At 34.1% G+C, this 22,177-nt stretch overlaps 1 long non-coding RNA gene across 1 annotated transcript in view; it reads left to right on the top strand.

The window, feature by feature from the left end:
* Positions 1–5,171: 5,171 nt before the first annotated feature.
* Positions 5,172–22,177, top strand: part of LOC116422460 — an 85,302-nt gene continuing 68,296 nt past the window's right edge. The window contains exon 1 of the long non-coding RNA XR_004233105.1: positions 5,172–5,439. This is a non-coding gene — a long non-coding RNA (uncharacterized LOC116422460). The remainder of the gene's footprint in view (positions 5,440–22,177) is intronic.

The following is a 22,177-nucleotide window of genomic DNA, read 5'->3' as shown; positions in this document are numbered from 1 at the left end:
GCCAGAATGCAGACAAATGCTTCAGTTGGAGCAGAAATAAAATAAAAAGAGAGTGGATTGGGGTCTTGGTAGTAGGAACCAAAAGGAAGGAACTAGCTTTTGAAATATTATAAAAGAAAGAAATGGCAGGATATAGTAAGGTCCTAGATGCAAGGCAGAAAGAGAGGTAACAATCAAAGATGGACTCAAGGTTGTGACCCTAGGTGATAGGAGAATAGTCGTGCTGTTAACACTAATGGAAAGTAGAAAGCAGGGGAAAAAAATTGATATTTTTTGGTCTATTATTATAGCATTATTAACTGTAGAAATACAGCAAGGGAGGTTTCAAACTGTCAAAAAAGTTTTCAGAACCTTATCAGAATTTTTAAAGTCTTTTAAAAAATTCAAAATAATACCATTCATTCATTCATTCAAGTGCCAAGAAACTTGTAAAATGGATGAAAAGTGTGCCTACATGATATTAATAAATTATTTCTTTTTTATCACTGTGACATAATGAAGTTTTTTCTTTAACATCATTAGCATTTTATTCTAATAATATCATGAAGATAAGAAAACTTACATACATATGTATATATAAATGATAAAAATGTAAAATGCTTATATGTGTGTATATAATATATAGATATATTTTTCATATGATTGAAAATTGAAAACTGATCTAAAAATGGATATTGACTTATCTAGGAGGGCAAAGATAATCTTGGAAAGTTCATGAAATTTAGCTCTAACAAATCAATTTACTAGTTTAACAAATGAAAATGACAAATAAAAGTCTTTATTTACTTCAGGAGTTTCTGGAGCTTTGCGTTACCACTGAAATGCTGTTCTTATCTCAAGTACTTTTTATATATCAGAGAAGTGGCAAATTTAACAAAGTCTACACTAATGTTTTGTATTTTCATTCCAACTGAAATGCTCTTCAGAAAGTAAACATGAGTATTCAATAATGCTGGATCTGGAAACAATGGAAGCCTCCTGTTTCAAAATATATTGATAAGTAAATCATTTTAAAAGCAGTGAATAATACAGTTGAGCACTGAAAGGCTGAATCAGTCAAAGCACAGAATAGCACCAATATGGTTTAGTATTCTTCTTTTTTCCCCCCTTGCCTATTGTATGTGACAATACAAAACAAAATGTCAGCCTGCCACATTTTGTAAGCCAGGACATAGTTGAGTAGGTAATTTAAGAATATTCAAATGTGAGCTGTGATGAAGCACAAACCAAAGTCATTACTGCTTAGAGAACTTTGAACAATATTTAATGCAATGATTTGTTTCTTAGATTACAGATTATTCTTGTTATTGTGATTATTATTAGTAATTAGCATTTATATAGCACCTATTATGTGCTGGGCACTGTGGCAGGCATTTACAAAAACTATCTCAATTTATTTATAAAGTACATTCATTCAGAATTCAGCAAATGTATCAAGAGCCTACTATGTACAATATATCTTAATAAATACTAGGGAAAATTTTAACAATGAGATCTAGACTCTGCCCTCAAGGACATAATAAACGAATTTGTTATTATTGTATCATTTTGGTTGTGTCTAGTTCTGCATGATCCTATTTCGGATTTTCTTGACAAAGATACTAAAGTGATTTGCCATTTCCTTCTCCACTCATTTTATACATGAGAAAACTAAGTCAAGCCAGGTTGAGTAACTTACCCAGATTTACAGCTTATAAATGTCTTTTGAACTCACAAAGATGAGTCTTCCTGACTTTAGGCCCAGCACTCTATCTTCTGTATCACCTACTTTCCCTGCAACCTAATATATAACATGTTTATGCAATCTGAAAATGCACAATAACATACATGCTATCCTCTTGGAACACAAAGCAACCTGCTACCAAAAATTATTAGAATTCATGTCACCAAGAAATTACTTGTTCTAAATTCATAAATTTACCAGATTTTTAATGGCAAATATCATAATATTATTTTGCAATTTATTTTAATTAAAAATATATGCTAAATTCACTTTTGATAGTTCTTTTGTAAGATACTGAATTAAAATCAATATATCTCTTTGTAAGGCCAAATATCATACGAAAAATGAAAAACACCTGGATGGAACATATACCTGGTCAAAAGAAGTTAGCAATTATTGGACATACTGGAAGTATTTTTTATTTATATGAATAAAAAGATAGATAAGTAATCATAAATTTCCAAAGTTTTAGATTCCTTGTTGCTTCAGACAACAGCTGTTATTACTGATGTTAAATCTGCAAAGACAAATAAAAAGAAAAACAGAGAGGAAAAAGGCACCTCAATGGGGAAATCATGAAGTAAAATAAAGGAAAAGGACAAACTGGGAAAAGAGAAAATTGGTGAACTTAGCCAAAGCTGAAAATAAATGATGGGGGCAACTTTGCCCCCACCAAATCACCTAATCCTACATTGTATTTAACTTTAAAACCAATGAGAAGACATAGCCCAAAATGTACTCATTCAACAAATATTTACTGATTGTCTACCACATTGTGCTGGGTACTTTGGGAGGTATAAATGTGTACAAAGCTCTGACCCTTCTCTCAAGGAGCTTACAATGAATCCGTATTTGACCTTTTCCCTTTGAGTCATAATACATGATTAATAGTTAACCCATGAGTATCTTTCTTAAACTTTAAACCACAGTCTATGACACACAGTGAAAGTGAAAAAGATTTTTTTTTTTGGTTTTTGTTTTTTCTCCATGGAAAATAAAATACTCAAAGAAATGAGGGATATCTTCTAAATGAGCATTACTTCATATGGGGGTGTATGTGTGTGCACATAGAATTTGATTCATGCCTGCTCATTTAATGAAATACTTGTCCATGATTTCCGATAAGTTTACCACAGGAGATTAACTTAGTGTTCTAGGGACCTTCCTCAAGTTCTTTCAGCATTCTCATGGACATGTAGGATTTCTTACTCTTTCAATCTAACCAGCACTTCATTTCAACATTTCAAGCATACCTTCCCAACACATGTGCACATGTGCACACACACACACACACACACACACACAAACCCATACCAAGTCACACTTTAACCTGAATTTAAAAACTGTCCATGATGTCATTTGAATAGCAGAAATTTGGTCCTGCAAAACATCTTCCTGATTGTCTAATTTCCTGGCATCTTTCTACCTCTTTCTAAAAGTTTTGGGTGCACTTTTTTAAAATAAAAATTTGAGAATTTTGTGACATTGTTTAAGAAGATTGAATACTTCTTGCATTGTCCCCAAGCACATATTGATTGATTCATGGTCATCTTTGATAAATATCACATTTCTAACTTTGTTGAACCAAACGTGATTTCATCAGTTCAGGAAAAAGATATCTAAAATATAAGCCACAAAATTGGAGTTCAGGCAGAACCAGATTAAAATGTAATTAGAAAACATTCAAAAATAAATTAAAATATAATACAATATAGATAATGTTAATAATTTGTTTTCTAAGTAAATATGTGGCTGCAAAGACTTATTTACAGTTTAATGGCCCTTTCTTTGACATCACTAGTGTAGAGAACTCCTGTTATAGTAACTCCCTGTATCAACTCAAATCATCACCTAGTCTGCTATTTATAATCTGAGACAGTCCTGGATACTGAAAAGTTAAATGCTTTATCTTGGGTCACAAAATCTGTGGATGTCTATAGTGGGACTTGAAATCAGAACCACCAGACTCTAAAGACAACTCTGTGTGAGTATGTGTGTGTTTTGTGTGTGTGTGTGTGTGTGTGTGTGTGTGTGTGTGAGGTGTCTCCCTCCCTTTCTTCCTTTCTCCTTTCTCTACCCGCCCCCCACAAATCCCAGCAGACTTTACGCACATTTCTATAATATAAGGAGAGAATGTGATGAATGTTTTCTTTATTCATTGCATTTACAGGTCACAAATGTGTGGCTGTTCAGATAAAAGCCTTTAATTGTGCTATACCCCACAAGAAATTCAACCCAATCCTATCTTTTACTTCTAAAATCCTGTAAACTTGTATATTTAGTTCAATCTAAACAAAATATATTTAGTACTGATTACATTACAGGACATTGAGGTAAGGGCTGTAAACACAGTAGAAAGATGAAGGAGTACCTAGTTCTTAAGTAGCAAGTAGCTTACATTCTCACAGAGAGTGAAGCATACATACAAGTAACTATAATACAAATTATAAAGTGATTAAGTGCAGATTAGTCAAAGAAAATAACTTGAGACATTGGAAAAGGAAAGGTTCACTTTGACCAGGAATGGGAAGAAAAAGCAGAGAGATCAAAGACAGCTTCATAAAAGAGGCAATATCTAAGGGGCAAACTCAAGGGAGAGACATTGGATTAAAAGAGTGGGATTTTTCAATTGAGATGGGAGAGAGGTGTTCTAAATACAGAGTGGTAGCAAAAGCATTGAAGTAGGAAATAACTGGATGAAACCAGAAAAAGAGCTAATAGTACAATTTGTCTAGAGTGCAGAATGTAAATAAAAGAGTGGGGGTAAAGGAGGGAGAGAGTAGTCTAAATTAAAGCTGGAGAAATTAGGGCTTTGAATATCAGGTTAGGAATTTGTATTTGATTTGATTTTTAATGGGGAGTCACTGAAGGGGAGTGAATAGGAGAATAAAGTGATTAGACTTGGGCATTAGGAAGACTACTTTGTCAGGACTATGTCAGGATTATAGAAGAGAGAGATTGGAGTAAGGGAGACAAATTATATGACTATTAAACCAGTCCAAATGAGCAGTAATAAGTGGAGTAGCATCAGCGGGAGTGAAAAGAAAGGGATGGATGCAAGGGAAAACTCAGAATTTCTAGGACTTAGTGTTTAATTGGATAGGAAAAGGAGGGGGTAAAAGTCCGGGATAACTCGAGTTTTCAGACTGGCAGAATGGCAGTAACTTTAAAAGAAATGATGACATGGCAAAGAGAGAAAGGATTGAGAGGGAAATTTTGTTCAGTTTTTTTTTTTTTTAGCATAATGAGTTTGCTATATCTGTAGGACAACCGGGTATGTGGATGGAAATGTGTAACAAACAGGGACTGCAACTTATGATAATTTTAAGTTGTGGAATCACTCACATAGAGGTAACATTTGAAACCATGGGAATGGATGAGGTCACAAAAGCACATAGTACTAAGAAAAAGTACATCTTTGGAGGCAAAAATAATGCTGGATAGGATAAAGAAGAGAAACTTAACAGAGACCAAGAAGGTACTGTTGAAAAGATATGAAGAAAACCAGTAGAGAGAGTATTGTCATGCAAGCCATGAGAGAAGGGCTGGATGTCAAAAGGATCCAAAAAGTCATGAGAAGAAACTATTACATCTGACAATTAGAATGCATTGTTCCCTTGGAAAAAGCAGTTTCAACGTCTTAGGACATTGATTTATCACGATTAGCAATAGAGCAGCAAATAGTTCAGAAATGAGCGTGCAGAGAAGAATTGAAGGTGAAATTAAATTATTTTTTTTATAAAAAATTTACTAGATTAATAGTAAATTAAACTAAGCTACTTAAATAATTTAGAATACTTATTAGTTCTATTGTCAATTTAGCAGCAAAAGGGAGGACAGAAAGCTTAATAGCTTGGTATTATCAAAAGAAGGTTTTTATCTATTTGATTTTTATGAGAGGGGAAACCTGAGCATGTTTGTTGGCACAGGGGAAGAAAGGAGTAGAGAAGAAGAGATTGATGATCAGAAAGGAGGGATGATCAACATCCTGGGAAACAGAAGGGAATAGGGATCAAGGACAAAGGTGAAAGTATTAATTTTGTCAGAGAAGAAGGTAAACACATCCTTTGAGAGTAGATGGAAGGAGAAAAAGGTAGGGGGGGAAATAGAGGTTTAAGGTGAGGAAAAGAGGGAGTTCATGACTAATGATCTCAAATTTCTCAGCAAAGTAGGAACTGATAAGGGAAGGATGGTTTGGGAGGGTGGAGTTTAAAGCTTAAGGTAACTTAGAAAAAAAAAAAAAAACTTCAGAGATGATGTAATCCAGGGGTTCTTGCTTGACCCTCTTTGCAATCTGTTGAAAGTTTTAAATATCACTCTGGAAAAAAAAAAAAAAGTTCTTAAATGTTTTAAATGAAATATATAGAATAATCAAGGAAACAATTATATTGAAATATATTTATCAAAATATTTTAATCAAGTGTATCAACCTAAGAATCCCTTATATATTCCAACCACCTGATTTTTAAGATGTAAAAACTAATTATAAAATGAAGGGATTTGTCCAAGGTACAGCTAATGCAGTTGACAGAATTTGGAATCCTAATTTCCAGTTCACTGCTCTTTCCATTAAACATCAGTGAACACAATCACATGTAGATTGTAAGATATTGGCTACTCAACAGTAGGCAATCAACATTACAGAACCACTTAGGATTGGAATCATCGAAGACCAATGCAACAATTTACTTTAGATAACTCAGTTAAGCAAATAACATCATTTGGAATTGTTATATTTTGATTATTTTTAAAAAGAGAACTTGGCTTCTGAATGTCTAGAATTTCCATTATATTCAATTCAAAAAACTTCACATGTTTCAGTTCCCTTTAAATATTCATTTGGCTCAGAATAATTCACTCAATTGGCTGTGATTATTAGTAGCAGCTCTTGAAAGAATCTGAATTCTCAGAGCATTCTCATACCATGTATCTTACTAAATCTTTGACATTCCCCACAGCAGCATTTCTCCTGAAGATAATGCAACAGATTTCAGAATTAAGATTCAGAATTATTTCAATAGACTGAAACAATATTCCAATAAGAGAAGCTTTAAAAAGAATTTAATGTGAAGTCACGGGTTTACATGCTTAAATGGTAATTATTTAAGTATAGAATGGGAAAATCACAGTTCAAGTGAAAAATATGGGAAGATTTTATTTGACCATAAGTTTGATGTAAGTCAGCTATGTAATATGGCTCCTTAAAGTTCTAATGCAATATATTAAAGGAAATACAATACCTAGGCCAAAGGAAGTCCTATTGTACTCTGCCCAGATGATATGTGGAACATTGTCTCCAATTTTGGGCACCATGTTTTAAGCAGAATGTTGACATTCAGTATAATGTAACATTTTCTAACAATTATAACTTTCTAGTAATGGAATGGATTACTTTTTTTCTGGGAGTTAAAAGGAGAATAAAGGAAGAAGTTAAGAAGTACATGGAACAGGATATGAAATTTGTTTTGTTTACAGAATGTTTTTGCATACATTATCTTATTTAATCTTCTCAACTGTGAAAAAATTGCTATTATTTTTTATAGGTGAGGAACTTGAGAGAGTGTGAGTTGCCCAGAAAAATATAGTTAATAAGTATCAAAGGCAAAATTTGAAGCCAAGACTTTCTGAATCCGTGTCTAGCATTTCATCCTCCACTAGGTTCTCTTCATATGTAGCTTATAACTGTAGACACATACACATAAGCAAGTTCTGCAAAGTGTTTTATATACATGATGTTGCATAAATATTATAATAATCCTGTGAGATACATATTGTTGTTCAATCATGTCCAGTTCCTCATTACCTCATAGACCATAGCATATCAGGCTCATCCAAGATGAGGGGTTCATCTTCCAATATTATGTTTTGGGTTTGGGTTTTTGGTGGGGTGGGTGGTTGGGGGGGGGAGTTTTTTTATACCATTCATGGGGTTTCCTTCACAAAGAAACTGGAATGATTTACCATTTCCTTCTTCAATTTTATGCAGGTAAGAGTTAAGTGACTTGCCCAGAGTCACACAGCTTGTATGTATCTGAGGTCAAATTTGAATTCTGGTCCTGCTTATTCTGGCCCAGTGCTTGAATCACTGTACTACCTAGCTTTATTTTACAGATAAAGAAAGTAAAACTCAGCCGTGTTATTGATTTATCCAGAATTATATAACTAATAGGTGTCATAAGTTGTATTTGAACCCAGATCTTTGTGATTCAAAGTGCAAGGCTCTTTGCACTATTATTACCTCACTCTTCTTCACTGAATTTTTTATACCAGTAGCAAGACTTTTTTCTTCCAGTAGTAATACAATTTTTTTTTCTTTTTGCTGAGGCAATTGGGGTTAAGTGATTTGCCCAAGATCACACAGCTGGGAAGTAGTAAGTGTTTGAGACTAGATTTGAATTCAGGTCCTGCTGACTTCAGGGCTGGTGCTTTATCCATTGCACCACCTAGCTGCCCCAAGGTTATCTTTCAAAAATGTTGCAGAAATTATTATTTCAGTAAGTAGGTTGTTGAATTAATAAATTAATAAATAACTTTCTGCTTTAAGATTCTCTACTTTAATAAGATAAAATCAGATGCTTTTATGAAAATCAAAAATTTTCAAATTAGTTCTGGCTAGTCACTACTCTAAAAATGGAGTCCAGTTTTATTCATAATCAGAAGTACCCATATCACTATTATTATATGTTCAACTAGATTTGCTAACTTGAAATCCCTTATTGTTGTATAAAAGTGTGAATGAAACAAATAAAAACAAACTACAGACTGAGAATGCTTACAACCGACTCTGTTCCAGAGCATTCCCATTTCAATGTAAATATAAACATTTGTGGGGAAATATCACTTTATATACAACCTTACAAAGTATATATCCATACATATATATATATATATATATATATTTTCTGTATAAAAGGAGATCCACTTGTGCTAAAAAGTTCCTCTTGACCAACTAATTGGTACAAAGAATTATGGAATATATAGATTCATGAAGCTGCTTTATTCTTACCCACCTACATTCCTGAATGAACAAACTCTAAAAGGAATTAATTATGACTGAGCCACTGTAGCCAGAGGTCTTGCTCACATATAAATGGTGATACTTCTGCTTATAGATGCCAATGGAAGGAACCAAACCAATCCACTGGCACCTTCCTAGACAATTAGTGTGTGTGTCAACAGAAGAGAAGTCTTCCTAATCCATCTCTTCTGTAGTTCACAACATATTCTTGAATTTTGTATAGTACTGTAGAGGAAGATAGTGGGTAGAGGTATATTATAGAGAAGATCTAGCTGTAAACAATAGTCTAATGACTAATATGAGAATCTCATGTCATAGAAAGAGGGGAAAGGCACAAGAATTTATGGAATGCTTACTGTGTGTCAGGCATTGTGCTAAGTGCTTTTACAAATATTATCTCATTTGATCCTTACAACCACCCTGAGACACAGGTGCTATTATTATGATCTCATTTTAATTGAAAAAATTGAGGCAAACAGAGGCTACATCATCTGCCCAACATCACACAGCTAGTAAATTATTGAGCCCAAATATGAAGTCAGGTCCCCCTGATTCCTCACTTTCTCCTGTGCCACCAGAGATATAACAATTATAACTGTGATTTTCATTAGGTTTTTGTTTTTTGCTTTTTGATGAGGCAATAACTGAGATTTACTAAGGGAAAAGGGGCTTCTTGATAGTCATTATATATTGGCAATATTTAGAGTACACAATTAGATCAGAAACTTTTGGCAGAGAAGAAGTGTCTAGGCATTGTCAACCCTCAACCCATCTTGAAATAATGGTCTTTTTAAAATGAGTTTTCCTCACATTGTAAGAATATAACTTCATTTTAAATTGTTTTTAAAAATTAAGAAAAGAGCATTGACCAATGGAAAATGCCCTGACTCTTGAATCATAAGATCTAGATTCAAGTTCTGCTTTTAAGACTTATAACCTGTGTCTTCCTAGCTAAATTACTTCACCAATGGGTTTCAATTTCCTCAGATGTAAAACTGCCTCTCAGGTCTCAGGTACTTCTAAATTAAGGATCCTATGATTCCATTTAGGTTCAGATGAGATCCAATGGGTGCAAAGAAAGGTAGCCTTCTCCCCTTCTCCTTTTCTTCAGGCTCTTACAGTCACATTTCTGAAGCAGAGATTCAGGCACCACAGTTCAGCTTATTCTTCCATACATCTGTCCTTTATTATTCTATTAGACCACATCAGTACTAGCCCTGATACTTTCCTCTACTTTAGGGTAAACATGTTCAATAGAAATCAGGCAGGGAAATCTTTTTTAATCCACATAGCTGTTTTCATGCATAATTTTTTCAAGCACCTGAAGACCTAAACACACTCATTCTCCTCAATATTGTTCCTAGAATTTAGAAGTGAAGGAAAAAAAAGAATTGAAAATCTAGTCACTATATATGGATCATCTGACATTAAAGAAATTGCAGTATTATTTTGAGTTCGAAAAAATTCTATGGGCTAAATTTTGCCCTCAAAAGTTCATGCACCTCCCACCTATGTCATACTAAGACCCTCTCAATGCCCGCCCTCACACACTAATTAAGAAAAACATTTGCTACAAAGGTGGAAATTAACATTCTGATCAATGATAGGGTGATGGCTCACTTTATTCTATGAAAAGAACCCTCAGTTTATGTATGTATCAAGTAATGTGGAGGAGGGCAATGGGAAAAAAAAATTAAGAGTATCTGCAAAGTTTTAAAAATAACTTTGCTCACTTGTCGGATTCTGTTTTTCAAAGAAAAAAAAAAAAACAACAACAACTCATTTATCTGTAGTGTAGCAAACTTATATGAGTTCTCTGGGTTCCTATGATTCCAGAAGGTATTTTTCTAGAACTGTTTTTCCCTCTGTTATTTTAACCAAAATACCGATCTTTTCCAAGAAAGTGTCTTAAAAAGCCAATTACTGAGCAGAAATAAAACCTACCACATAGGTGCTACATTTCTCAATAGTTGTCTGTCTCATTCAACAAATATAAACTGCACTGTCCTGATGTTTGTGGGAGAAAGGACTAGTGATAGGTGAGAAATAGTGAGGTGGGGGAAGTGGGAGAGAGATTAATTGTAGATTTAGTTAAGTGTAGAGCTATTGGTCCCTTTCCTTCATTTACTACAAGGTGGGGGAAGGATGGGCTGCTTATACTGGCATATACCTATAGCTCTGCTCTTCTTATTGTTGAGTCAAGTCTCAGTCTTCATGACCCATTTGGGATTTTATGGTTCAGAGTCATATTTTTTTTTGGATTACTTTTTATTGACAGAACCCATGGCAGGGTAATTTTTTACAACATTATCCCTTGCACTACGAATGTTTGTGGCAGCCCTTTTTGTAGTGGCTAAAAATTGGAAACTGAATGGATGTCCATCAGTTGGAGAATGGCTGAATAAATTGTGGTATATGAATATTATGGAATATTACGGTTCTGTAAGAAATGACCAACAGGATAATTTCAGAAAGGCCTGGAGAGACTTACATGAACTGATGCTGAGTGAAATGAGCAGGACCAGGAGATCATTATATACTTCAACAACAATACTATATGATGACCAGTTCTGATGGACCTGGCCATCCTCAGCAACGAGATCAACCAAATCATTTCCAATGGAGCAGTAAATGAACTGAACCAGCTATGCCCAGAAAAAGAACTCTGGGAGATGACTAAAAACCATTACATTGAATTCCCAATCCCTATATTTATGCACACCTGCATTTTTGATTTCCTTCACAAGCTAATTGTACAATATTTCAGAGTCTGATTCTTTTTGTACAGCAAAATAACGTTTTGGTCATGTATACTTATTGTGTATCTAATTTATATTTTAATATATTTAACATCTACTGGTCATCCTGCCATCTAGCGGAGGGGGTGGGGGGGTAAGAGGTGAAAAATTGGAACAAGAGGTTTGGCAATTGTTAATGCTGTAAAGTTACCCATGTATATATCCTGTAAATAAAAGGCTATTAAATAAAAAAAAAATAAAAATAAACTTTATCCCTTGCACTCACTTCTGTTCCAATTTTTCCCCTCCTTCCCTTCACTCCCTCCCCTAGATGGCAAGCAGTCCTATACATGTTAAATAGGTTACAGTATATCCTAGAAACAATATATGTGTGCAGAACCGAACAGTTCTCTTATTGCACAGAGAGAATTGGATTCAGAAGGTATAAATAACCTGGGGAAGAAAAACAAAAATGCAAGTAGTCCACAATCATTTCCCAGTGTAGGGTCATATTTCTAAGTGTCTGAGGTGAATTTGAACTCAGGGAGATTAGTCTTCCTGACTTCAGGCCCAGCACTCTATCCACTGTGCACTTATGTGTCCCCAGTTCCTCTTGGAGGGATTGAAAGTTTTTCAAGTTCTTCCCAGAAACCCTACTGTTGTCTACCTCCCACCATTCTTCAGTGCTTCCTTTCAGCTGGGAAAAATTGCACTTCCCATCTTCTCCCTGGTTAAATGAGTTTCACCAACATTTGTGGACCAACAGGAAAACCCACCATGACTTCACTTGCTTTGGAATGTCACTCGCTATATCATGGCTAATGGCAACATCATTCTTGATTATCACTGTCAACATGTACTTGACTAAGAATCACAACAGTTTTGATGAGGTCTAGTTTTTAGGGTTCCCGGTCAGGGAACCAAATGATGAGATTAGGGTTCTTGGTGGTCAGGGAATTAAGTGATGAGGTAAGTGGCAGATTCAGGGTTCAGGGAACCAAATGAAGAGGTTTGGCTCCCCTAAGTCCCCCTGGGATTCAGTGCATGGCAGGGGGTTCTGGGAGCCCCCTTTTGGAGGCACAGAGGTCCTTTGTAAAGGAATTTATGAACTCCAAAAGCTAGACTGATAAAAAGAAATTTATTATTGGCATTTGGGAAGTCAGTCTTTGCTATGTATGAATAGAAAGACTGAATTCCTTAGTGTCAAGATCCTGGAAGAGAAATAAAGTTTCTAGTAGAGAAATCCCAACAGAGAGAGGTATAAAGTCTTAGATGAGAGGGTTAAGAGAGTAACACTGAAAGAAAACATCATTTCAGTGGTCAGAGGCTTGCTGCTATACATGGCATAGTATGTTAGGTCCTCTGCAAGGACTGAGCCTCAAATTGCCATTTTTATAAGGAAATCTGAGACAGAAGTTTCAAGACAATGAGATTCTCTCAATGCTGTCACTGCCCCCAGGCCTAGATGAGACTTACTGGGAGTGGTTTTGAGCCAATAATAGGGGTCAATAGAAATCTACATCTCCAGCTAAATGAGATTACTTCAACTAGTCCCACCAAGATAAACCACTTTATCTTGGTTCCCTGGGGCAGGTCCCACAGAGGCAGGGTTCAAGGAGAATCTCCCCTTCAAGGAGCTTCAAGTGCTTTACCTCATGGCTCATTCTCAAAATCAGAGGGAGAGAAAGAAAAAGAGTTTTGGGGCTCCCCTCATCAGTTTCAGAGTGGGTCCTTAAGGAGGTAAATAACAAAGAAAGAAGTTTTGCCTTCGATGGGGAATTTTTTTTTAAGTAATGCTATTTCCTCTATTCTGTGACACACTGCTGAATAGGTGAGATCTAACCCCTCTCCTACCACTACTACTGATGAGGTGCAAGTGATGAGGTTAATGGTCGAGAATTGGGGTGGGGAATCCCCTGTGGTGTCTGTTTGTGGCAGAAGAGATTAATTGTTGGCACTGAGAAAGTCAGATTTGCTAGGAAGACAGACTTCTTAGTGGCAAGAGGTCCTGTTAGGGAAATAACAAAGGTTAAATAACAAAGGTTAACACTGAAAAGAGAATATCTTCACAGTGGGCAAGAGTCCTGGCAGGCAGCTTTGCCAAGAAGAGAAATCCTTGGTAAAGGATAATCCTGTTTCAGACTTCTGCAAAGATTTGGAGTTCAGAGTTGCCTTTTATTATCAGTCTGAGGCTTGAGGCTGGGAGCTGTCTGGGCTAATCAATAAAGGATCATCAGGCAGAGATCTCCAATTGAATAAAATAATTTAACTGAGAGTTTGAAGGCTTTTTCTCAGAGTCTGGGAATTTCCTGAAAGGGTTCTGGGCCACCCTCAAAAGATTTCAGTTTCAAGGCAGGGTGATTTGACAAAGATCTCAGATTGAATGAAGCCAGTTAACTTAGGAAGGGCTTGTCTGGGATAGGTATGTTTTTCCCAGGGGAGAGCCTGAGACCCGAAATCTCCCTCCTTTTAGAGATTAAAGGGGACACGGTTTCAGCGTTCACTCACTCCCATTACTACCACCATATATACACACACACACAAACATACACACACACACACACAGAAAAAGAGAGAGAGAGAGAGAGAGAGAGAGAGAGAGAGAGAGAGAGAGAGAGAGATTTTGGTTCTACTCAATATGATATTAAACTTTAGAGAAGATTCACATGATCTTCTAAAGTCATAAGTTCAGTAGCAACAACTGGGGACACTACTATGAATAGACTCTAAAAGAAGACTATAAACCTGAATATTCAATTTTTGTATGTTTTATTTTATTCTGTTCATTTTTTCAATGTACCAAGGAAGAAACCACAATTTTATTTCTAGTTCATAGAAAATGTTAAACCAATGGTGCTAGCAAGATTGCTTCAGGAAGAAAATCTGATTCAACCCAATTCAAATCAATTCAATTCAATAAACATTTGTTAAGCTCTTGGTACATGTAAGGATTGTACTTGGTGTTAGGAATACAAAAACAAATGAAAACTGTTCTTGTTCTCAAGTACATACTACTTGAGGGTAGAAATGAAGACTAGATCCAATATAATTTGAGTTAGGGATTTTAGGATGAAGAAATAAGGAGGGAATTTAAAATATACACAGGAAGGGCCTTTGCAAATGTATAAAGGAGGAAAAAAGGAAGAATAACTAGCAAAACTTCTTGGGTGGAATATAGATTGTGTGAAAAAAAAGTTACATACAGGCTGGAAAGGTGATTTGGTGCTAAGGAAAAAAAAAGATTTAAGCACCATGCTGAGAGTTTTTAGTTTTGGTTTATTTTGGTTTTTGTTTTCTAGATACAATGAGCAATTGTTGAAGGTTTTTTTTTTTTTAGCAAGAAAATGACATAATTAGATGTATACATTTAAGAAGACTATTTCAGAAGTTGTGTGAAGTATAGAAGACAGAAAGGAGAGTCTGAAAGAAGAGGACTTAATTAGAAGGGTATTACAGTATTATAAGTGAAATTCTGAAGCAGAATAATGGCCATTTGAATGAAGAAAAAGGAATAAATATTAAAGATATCATAGAAGTAATATCAACAAAACTTGTAAACTTTAAATGTGTGAGAGAAAAATGTTAGATATGACTCCAAAACAGCAAAACTGTATGTCAGGGAGGATGGTATTACTCTTAACAGAAACAGAGAAATTTGAAGAAGGGAGAAGTCTTTTATAATTTCATTTGCTTACATTGTGCTTTAAATTCTTAGGAAATAACTTCTACCACAGAAGTTCTTAGCATAGGGACAACATATACTTTCTTGGACTCCATGAACTTGAAAGGGAAGAAAATTACATCTTTATTTTCACTATTCTCTAACTGAAATTCAGCATGTCCTTCAATTATTTAAAAACATTATTCTGATAATGAGTCAATAGACTTTAAAAAATTGCCAAGAGGTCTATGATGCAAAAAGCTTAAGAGAGAGAGAAAATAAGGAGAAGGGTGAGGAGGAGGAGGAGAAGGATGAACCTGAAAAGAAAACTAAGAAGGAATCAAATAAGGCACTCAAAGAATTAGGAAAGAGTAATTTCCTGGAAGCTCTCTTACAGACATGGTGTGAGTGTATCTGTGTGTGTGTGTGTGTGTGTGTGTGTGTGTGTGTGTGTGAAAATGTTCCCTATATGAGAGGAATTTTTTTGTAGGTACTTTTTTTTTTACTATGTCATCTTAGAGAATATATTTGCTTACTAAAGACATTCATTGAGAGGGTTGTGCCTACAGTTTGACTGTTAGGATTAAGCTCATCAAATGTGAGCTAGTGAGTTAGGATATTAGGAGTGGAAGGTAAGACCCTTTATATATTCTCCAAGACAGAAGTGTCAAACATGATGCTCATAACAGTACAGAGTACATCTAGAACCAGATAAAATAAATATTTAACAAAACACATAAAATTACAATAAAACAAAGATATATTCGTATAGAGCAGTATTCTCTTTCTACTTAGTTTGACATAATTATTCTAAAAATATTTTTTCTAATTTTCTATAATTCCCCCTATACTTTAAATTTATTTATCCTGATAACAGTATCCTAATTAAGAGGAATACACACACACACACACACACACACACACACACACAAAACTAGAGGTATTTACTCAGTATAAGAAAAAGAACTTACATTTCTTTATATTCAGCTTTCTATTCTGACTTTGGATAGGGAAAAATAGGTGACAGGAAATGGACAATCAAAGAGCTTATCTAAATAAAGTTTTATAATGAGATATAAACAGTGACAGAAAGAGACAGAGTCTATCAATGGTTTTTATAAGAACAGATGAGGTTACATATTCAATGAAAAGCCTTCTGTGGAATAAGGAAAGAAGACATAATCCTAATACAACAGAGACTCTATAGTCTCAAGATTAAAAAAATTAATGGCAGTCTATCTGCCAAGACAAACCTAGGAATAATTTGAACATAATTTAAAACATTTTTCCCACAAATTCAGTTAAATCTAAACACTTGGAAAAATATTAATTGCTCATAAGTAGATTAGTGCTTGATAAACCTAATGATCCAAGATTTCGAGACAAAAACTCATTATTTGCTGGGAATACTGGAAATAGCATGGCAGAAATTAGATATAGACCAATATCTCACATACCCTCTACCATGATAAGAACCCAATGGGCACATTATTTACATATAAAGGGTTATAACATGGGCAGATTAGTAGAATATGGAATAATTTACCTATCAGATCTGTAGATAAGGGAATAATTTAAGACCAAACAAGTATAAAGAACATTACTAAATGTAAATCAATCATTTTGATTATATAAAATTAAAAGGTTTTGCATAAATAAAACCAATGCAATCAAAAATTTTATAGGGGACAATTTTTACAGCAAATATCTCAAATTAAGACTTCATTTCTCAAATATATAGATAATTGGGTCTAATTTATAAGAATAGTAGCCATTCCTTAATTGATAAATGCTCAAAGGGTATGAACAGGCAGTTTTCAGACAAAAAAATCAAAGCTTTCCATAGTCTATGAAAAAAGTCTCTAAATCATTATTTATTAGACAAATGCAAATTGAAACAAATTTAGGGTATTACCTCTCAGGTATCAGATTAGATAATGTGCCCAAAAAAAGGGGAAAATAATGAAGGTGGGGAGAAATGTGGGAAAATTGGAGCACTAATGAATTGTGGATGGAGTTGTAAACTGATGTAACTATTCTGAGCAAATGGATTGTACCCAAAGAGTTATAAAACTGCACAGCTTTTGATCCATCAATACCACTATTAGGTCTGAATCCCAGAGATCCAAAAAAAAGGAGAAAAAGATCTATGCACAATAATATTTGTTTATAGCTATTCTTTTTGTAGTAGTGAAGAATTGGAAGTTGAGGGAATTCCCAGCAATTAGTCAATGGCTGAACAAGCCATGGTATAGGATTGCAATGAAATATTTTTGTGCTATAAGAAATTACAATTAGGATGATTTCAGAAAAAACCTAGAAAGACATGAATGAAGTGGTACAAAGTGAAGTGAGCATAATCAGGAGAACATTGCATTCAATAACAACAATATTGAATAATGAAGAACTATGAATGGCTTAGCTATTCTCAGCAATACAATGATCCAACTCAGTTCAAATAATGAAAAATGCTGTCTACCTCCTGAGAAAGAACTGATGTTACCCAAATATAGGAAGAAACATAATATTTTTTCATTTCCTTCCTTCCTTCATTTCCTTCTTTCTTTTTTGTTAGAATCTTCTTGCATAAAATGACTGTTATGTAAATGTTTTATATGATTGCTTTTGTATGACCTATATCAGATTACTTACTATTTCGGGGGAGGGGGAAGGATAGAATTAGGAACTCAAAACTCAAAAAATATGTTAAAAAGTATTTTTGCATGTTATTATGGGGGGCAATAAATATTATTTTAAAGATAAACAAGGGTAAAGGGATAAGTATAACACTAACTTTTTCATTTTGAGAGAAGGAATGCAAGGCTGAAAGGAAACCAGATTTCAATAAATAATAAGAGAATCATTCAATTCATTGAACATTTATTAAGTACTATGTGTAAAACATGGGAGCAGCAAGGAATATATAAAAACAAAAAATGAGCATGATGTATCTACCCTCAAAAAGTCTATGGTCTAGGGTTTAAAGAACTTTTATTGAGTTTAGATTTTTATGTTTTAATTATTGTATCTAATATTATTCCTTTTGGGGGGGGTTAAGTAGACATTTCATTTATTTTGATGATATGAGTTTCCTTTTCCTTTTTTATCTTTTTATCTTTTTCTCCTCATTTATACTTGGGGTCTTTACTGAACAGATAAAGCATTCTAACCAAAATCATCTGAATTAGAGGCTGTCTTAGAATAAAATAAATACCACCGGGAGGTGAGCCTGCATGTGACCTAGGAGTACCATCGAACTCAAACAGTTAATCCCCAAACTAAGGCTACCTCATATTCAAGGTATTCTGTGATCTGATATATTCGTAGCTTGTAACTTCTATCAATGTGTTTCAATTTAGAAGTTAGCCAGAGATACAACTAATTCAAAGCAAAGATTATATGTAATGAAATAGCATAGTAAGAAATATAATAATTTGTGATATTTGCCTTATAAAAATCTGGAACACACTTTGTCATAAATATACCTGCCATGTTTGAGTAAAGTATATATACATAGAGGAAATGCATTGAGAACATACCTAGGGGAAATGCAGAATTAGGGGGTATACAATAGGCACCAACTCTTTGATACTGAAGGGTTGATGATGTCTTTTGGGGATTTCATGAAATTGTTCCTACTGGACCTACTTATATCTGGTCTCAATTTATGTGCAGTCCAATACAGTCTTGAGCATATGTGTCATTTCTGCTGAGCATTGTCACCTGCTGGTCTCATTTGGCTCCTGCTTAAGTATGCTTGACTGTTTCTGCTGTCACTTTGCTCATTGCCAGGTGTGGCTCTTTTGAACACAAAATTGAAGAAAGTTTCTCTTCTTCTAGCTTGTGGCTTCTATGGAATCCTCAGCTAGGGTATTATCTCTTCATCACTGGAGGAACACATTTATTTTATCTTCCATCTCTCAAATATCTAAAAGTCTAGCAGCTTGCAGCTAAGGCTTTTCTATTGTAATGGGGATTGGCATGTGTCAGGCCAGTACAGTTATCTACATCAACTACCATCAGGCCATAATTCAAGACTTCAAAGATAGGCCCTTGATTCATCAGCTTGAGTATTCCCTCCCTCCCCATCAATGTCACCTTGATACCTTCATGGATTAATAGAAGCAAAAATATTTTATCACAAGGTGACCAAGTTTCTGAACAAACATCACAAGCCTTCAAATTTCTTTCTCAATCAATGACAGAATTTAATCTGTATAGGTTACTTTACTTCTAAAAGAAATGAAGAGACAAATTCATGTGTGAATATATTTTGAGCATTATAAACACCATATCAACATTGCTCAAATGTAAAAAAAAATTTTAACTATTCAAAGTTATAAAATAACTACTTCAAATTAAGATAAATAGAATAATTCCCTTTAAAATCACAAATACTTTCACTATCTTTTCCTCTTTTAATTCATCAAATTAAGACTTCAAAACTTTTATTATCTCCATCTTCCAGAAAGTTTCATTTTGCTATTGTACCAGTAACTTCTTATTTTCAAAGTCTTTATTGATGTTCTAAGTAGTTTTAAAAGGTCTTTACTGTTTATATATTTTACCTAAAAATGGATGGAATGGAAAATGATTTTCTCTTTATTAGCTAATATTTAGGATAACAGATTTAGAGATAAAAGGTACCTTAGAAATATCTAGTAAAAATTCCTTATTATATAGAGGAGGAAACTAAACTCCAAGAGACTGAGTATTCCCCAAAGAAAAGCAGTATATATTGATTTGTACATATATATCTATATATGCTTACATTAAAAGACCCACTTTAGAAGTTATATTCATTATCAAATAAATAGTTATAAAAAATAAATAGGGTAGTGTTGCCCAAGAAGTAAGAAAAACCTATTTTGTTTATTTGTGTTTATTTGCAAGAAAAGACCTGACCACATTACAAATTATTCTTCACTCTTTTCCTGTCAATACTTCACAAAGTAAAGATAAATTTGTTATTTTTACCTGTGAGTTTTTAAAATTATGTTTGTTTTTGCAAAAGACTTTCTCACATGTATTATACAATTATATTAATTTGACTGCTTTTATCTGATTTTTTAATAAAGCTTTTTATTTTCAAAACATATGCACTGATTTGACAACACTGACCCTTGCATAGCCTTGTGTTTCAGATTTTCTCCTCCTTCACCCCACCCCTTCCCCTAGAAGGTAAGCAATTCAATATATGTTAAATATGTTAAAATATATGTTAAATCCAATATGTATGAGCATATTTATACAATTCTCATGCTGCACAAGAGAAATCAGATCAAAAAAAGAAAGTAAATGAGTAAGAAAACACAATGCAAGTGAACAATAATAAAAAGAGTGAGAATGTTATGTTGTGATCCACATTCAGTTTCTATAGTCTTCTCTCTGGGTGCAGATGGCTCTCTTCATCACAAGATCATTAGAACTGGCATCAATCATCTCATTGTTGGAGAGAGTCACATTCATCAGAATCAATTGTCATATAATATTGATGTTGTTGGGTACAATGACCTCCTGGTTCTGCTCATTTCATTTAGCATCAGTTCATGTAAGTCTCTCCAGGACTCTCTAAATCATCTTCCAGATTTTTTCTTACAGAATAATAATGTTCCATAACATTCATATACCATAACTTATTCAGCTATTCTCCAACTGATGGGTATCCCACTCAGTTTCCAGTTTCTTGCTGCTACAAAAAGGGCTGCTACAAACATTTTTGCACATGTGGGTCCCTTGCATTCCTTTAAGATCTCTTTGGAATATAGGACCAATAGAAACACTGCTGGTCAAATGGTATGCAGTTTGATAACTTTTTGAATATAGTTCCAAATTGCTGTCCAGAATGGCTGATCCATTCACAACTTCACCAACAAAGTATTAGTGTCCCAGTTTTCCCAAATCCCCTCCAACAGTCTTTGTCTTTTCCTATCATCTTTGCCAATCTAAGAGGTGTGTAGTGGTATCTCAGAGTAGTCTTAATTTGCATTTCTCTGATCAATAGTGATTTAGAGCACCTTCTCATATGATTAGAAATAGCTTTAATTTTTTCAACTGAAAATTGTCTTTTCATATCCTTTGATCATTTATCAATTGGAGAATGGCTTGGATTCTTATAAATTTGAGTCAATTCTCTATATATTTTGGAAATGAGGCCTTTATCAGAACCCTTAAATGTAAAAATGATTTCCCAATTTATTGCTCCCCTTCTGATCTTTTCTGTATTAGTTTTGTTTGTACAAAACCTTTTTAACTTAATATAATCACAATTGTCTATCTGGTGTTCAGTTATGAATTCCAGTTCTTTGGACACAAATTCCTTCCTTCTCCACAGATCTGAGAGGGAAACTATGTTATATTCCTCTAATTTGGTTATAATGTCATTGTTTATGTCTAAATCAAGAACTCATTTAGATCTTATCTTGGTATGTGATGTTAAGTGTGGGTGGAGCCCTAATTTCTTCCATACTTGTTTCCAATTTTTCCAGCAGTTTTTGTTAAATAGTGAGTTCTTATCCCAAAAGCTGGGGTCTTTGGGTTTGCAAAACACCAGATTGTTAGTAGTTATTGCCTATTTTGTTTTGTGAGCCTAACCTATTCCATTGATCAGCAACTCTATTTCTTAGCCAGTACTAAATGGTTTTGATGACTGCTGCTTTATAATATAGTTTTAGGTCTGACACAGCTAGGCCATCTTCATTAGCAATTTTTTTTTTCATTAATTCCCTTGAAATTCTTCATCTTTTGTTCTTCCAGATGAACTTTTTTACTATTTTTTCTAGATCTGTAAAATAATTTCTTGGGAGTTTGGTTGATATGGCACTAAATAAGTAGATTAATTTAGGTAATATTGACATTTTTATTATATTCGCTCAGCCTACACATTTGATACTTTTCCTGATACCCTGGTGATATTTTTCCAACTGATTAGATCTGACTTTATTTGTGTGGAAAATGTTTTATAGTTATGTTTGTATAGTTCCTGACTTTTCTTTGGCAGATAGATTTCCAAATATTATATACTATCGACAATTATT

Source organism: Sarcophilus harrisii, chromosome 3, assembly GCF_902635505.1.
Source record: "Sarcophilus harrisii chromosome 3, mSarHar1.11, whole genome shotgun sequence".
Taxonomy (NCBI): Eukaryota; Metazoa; Chordata; class Mammalia; order Dasyuromorphia; family Dasyuridae; genus Sarcophilus; species Sarcophilus harrisii.
This window is presented reverse-complemented; position numbering and strand designations above follow the sequence as displayed.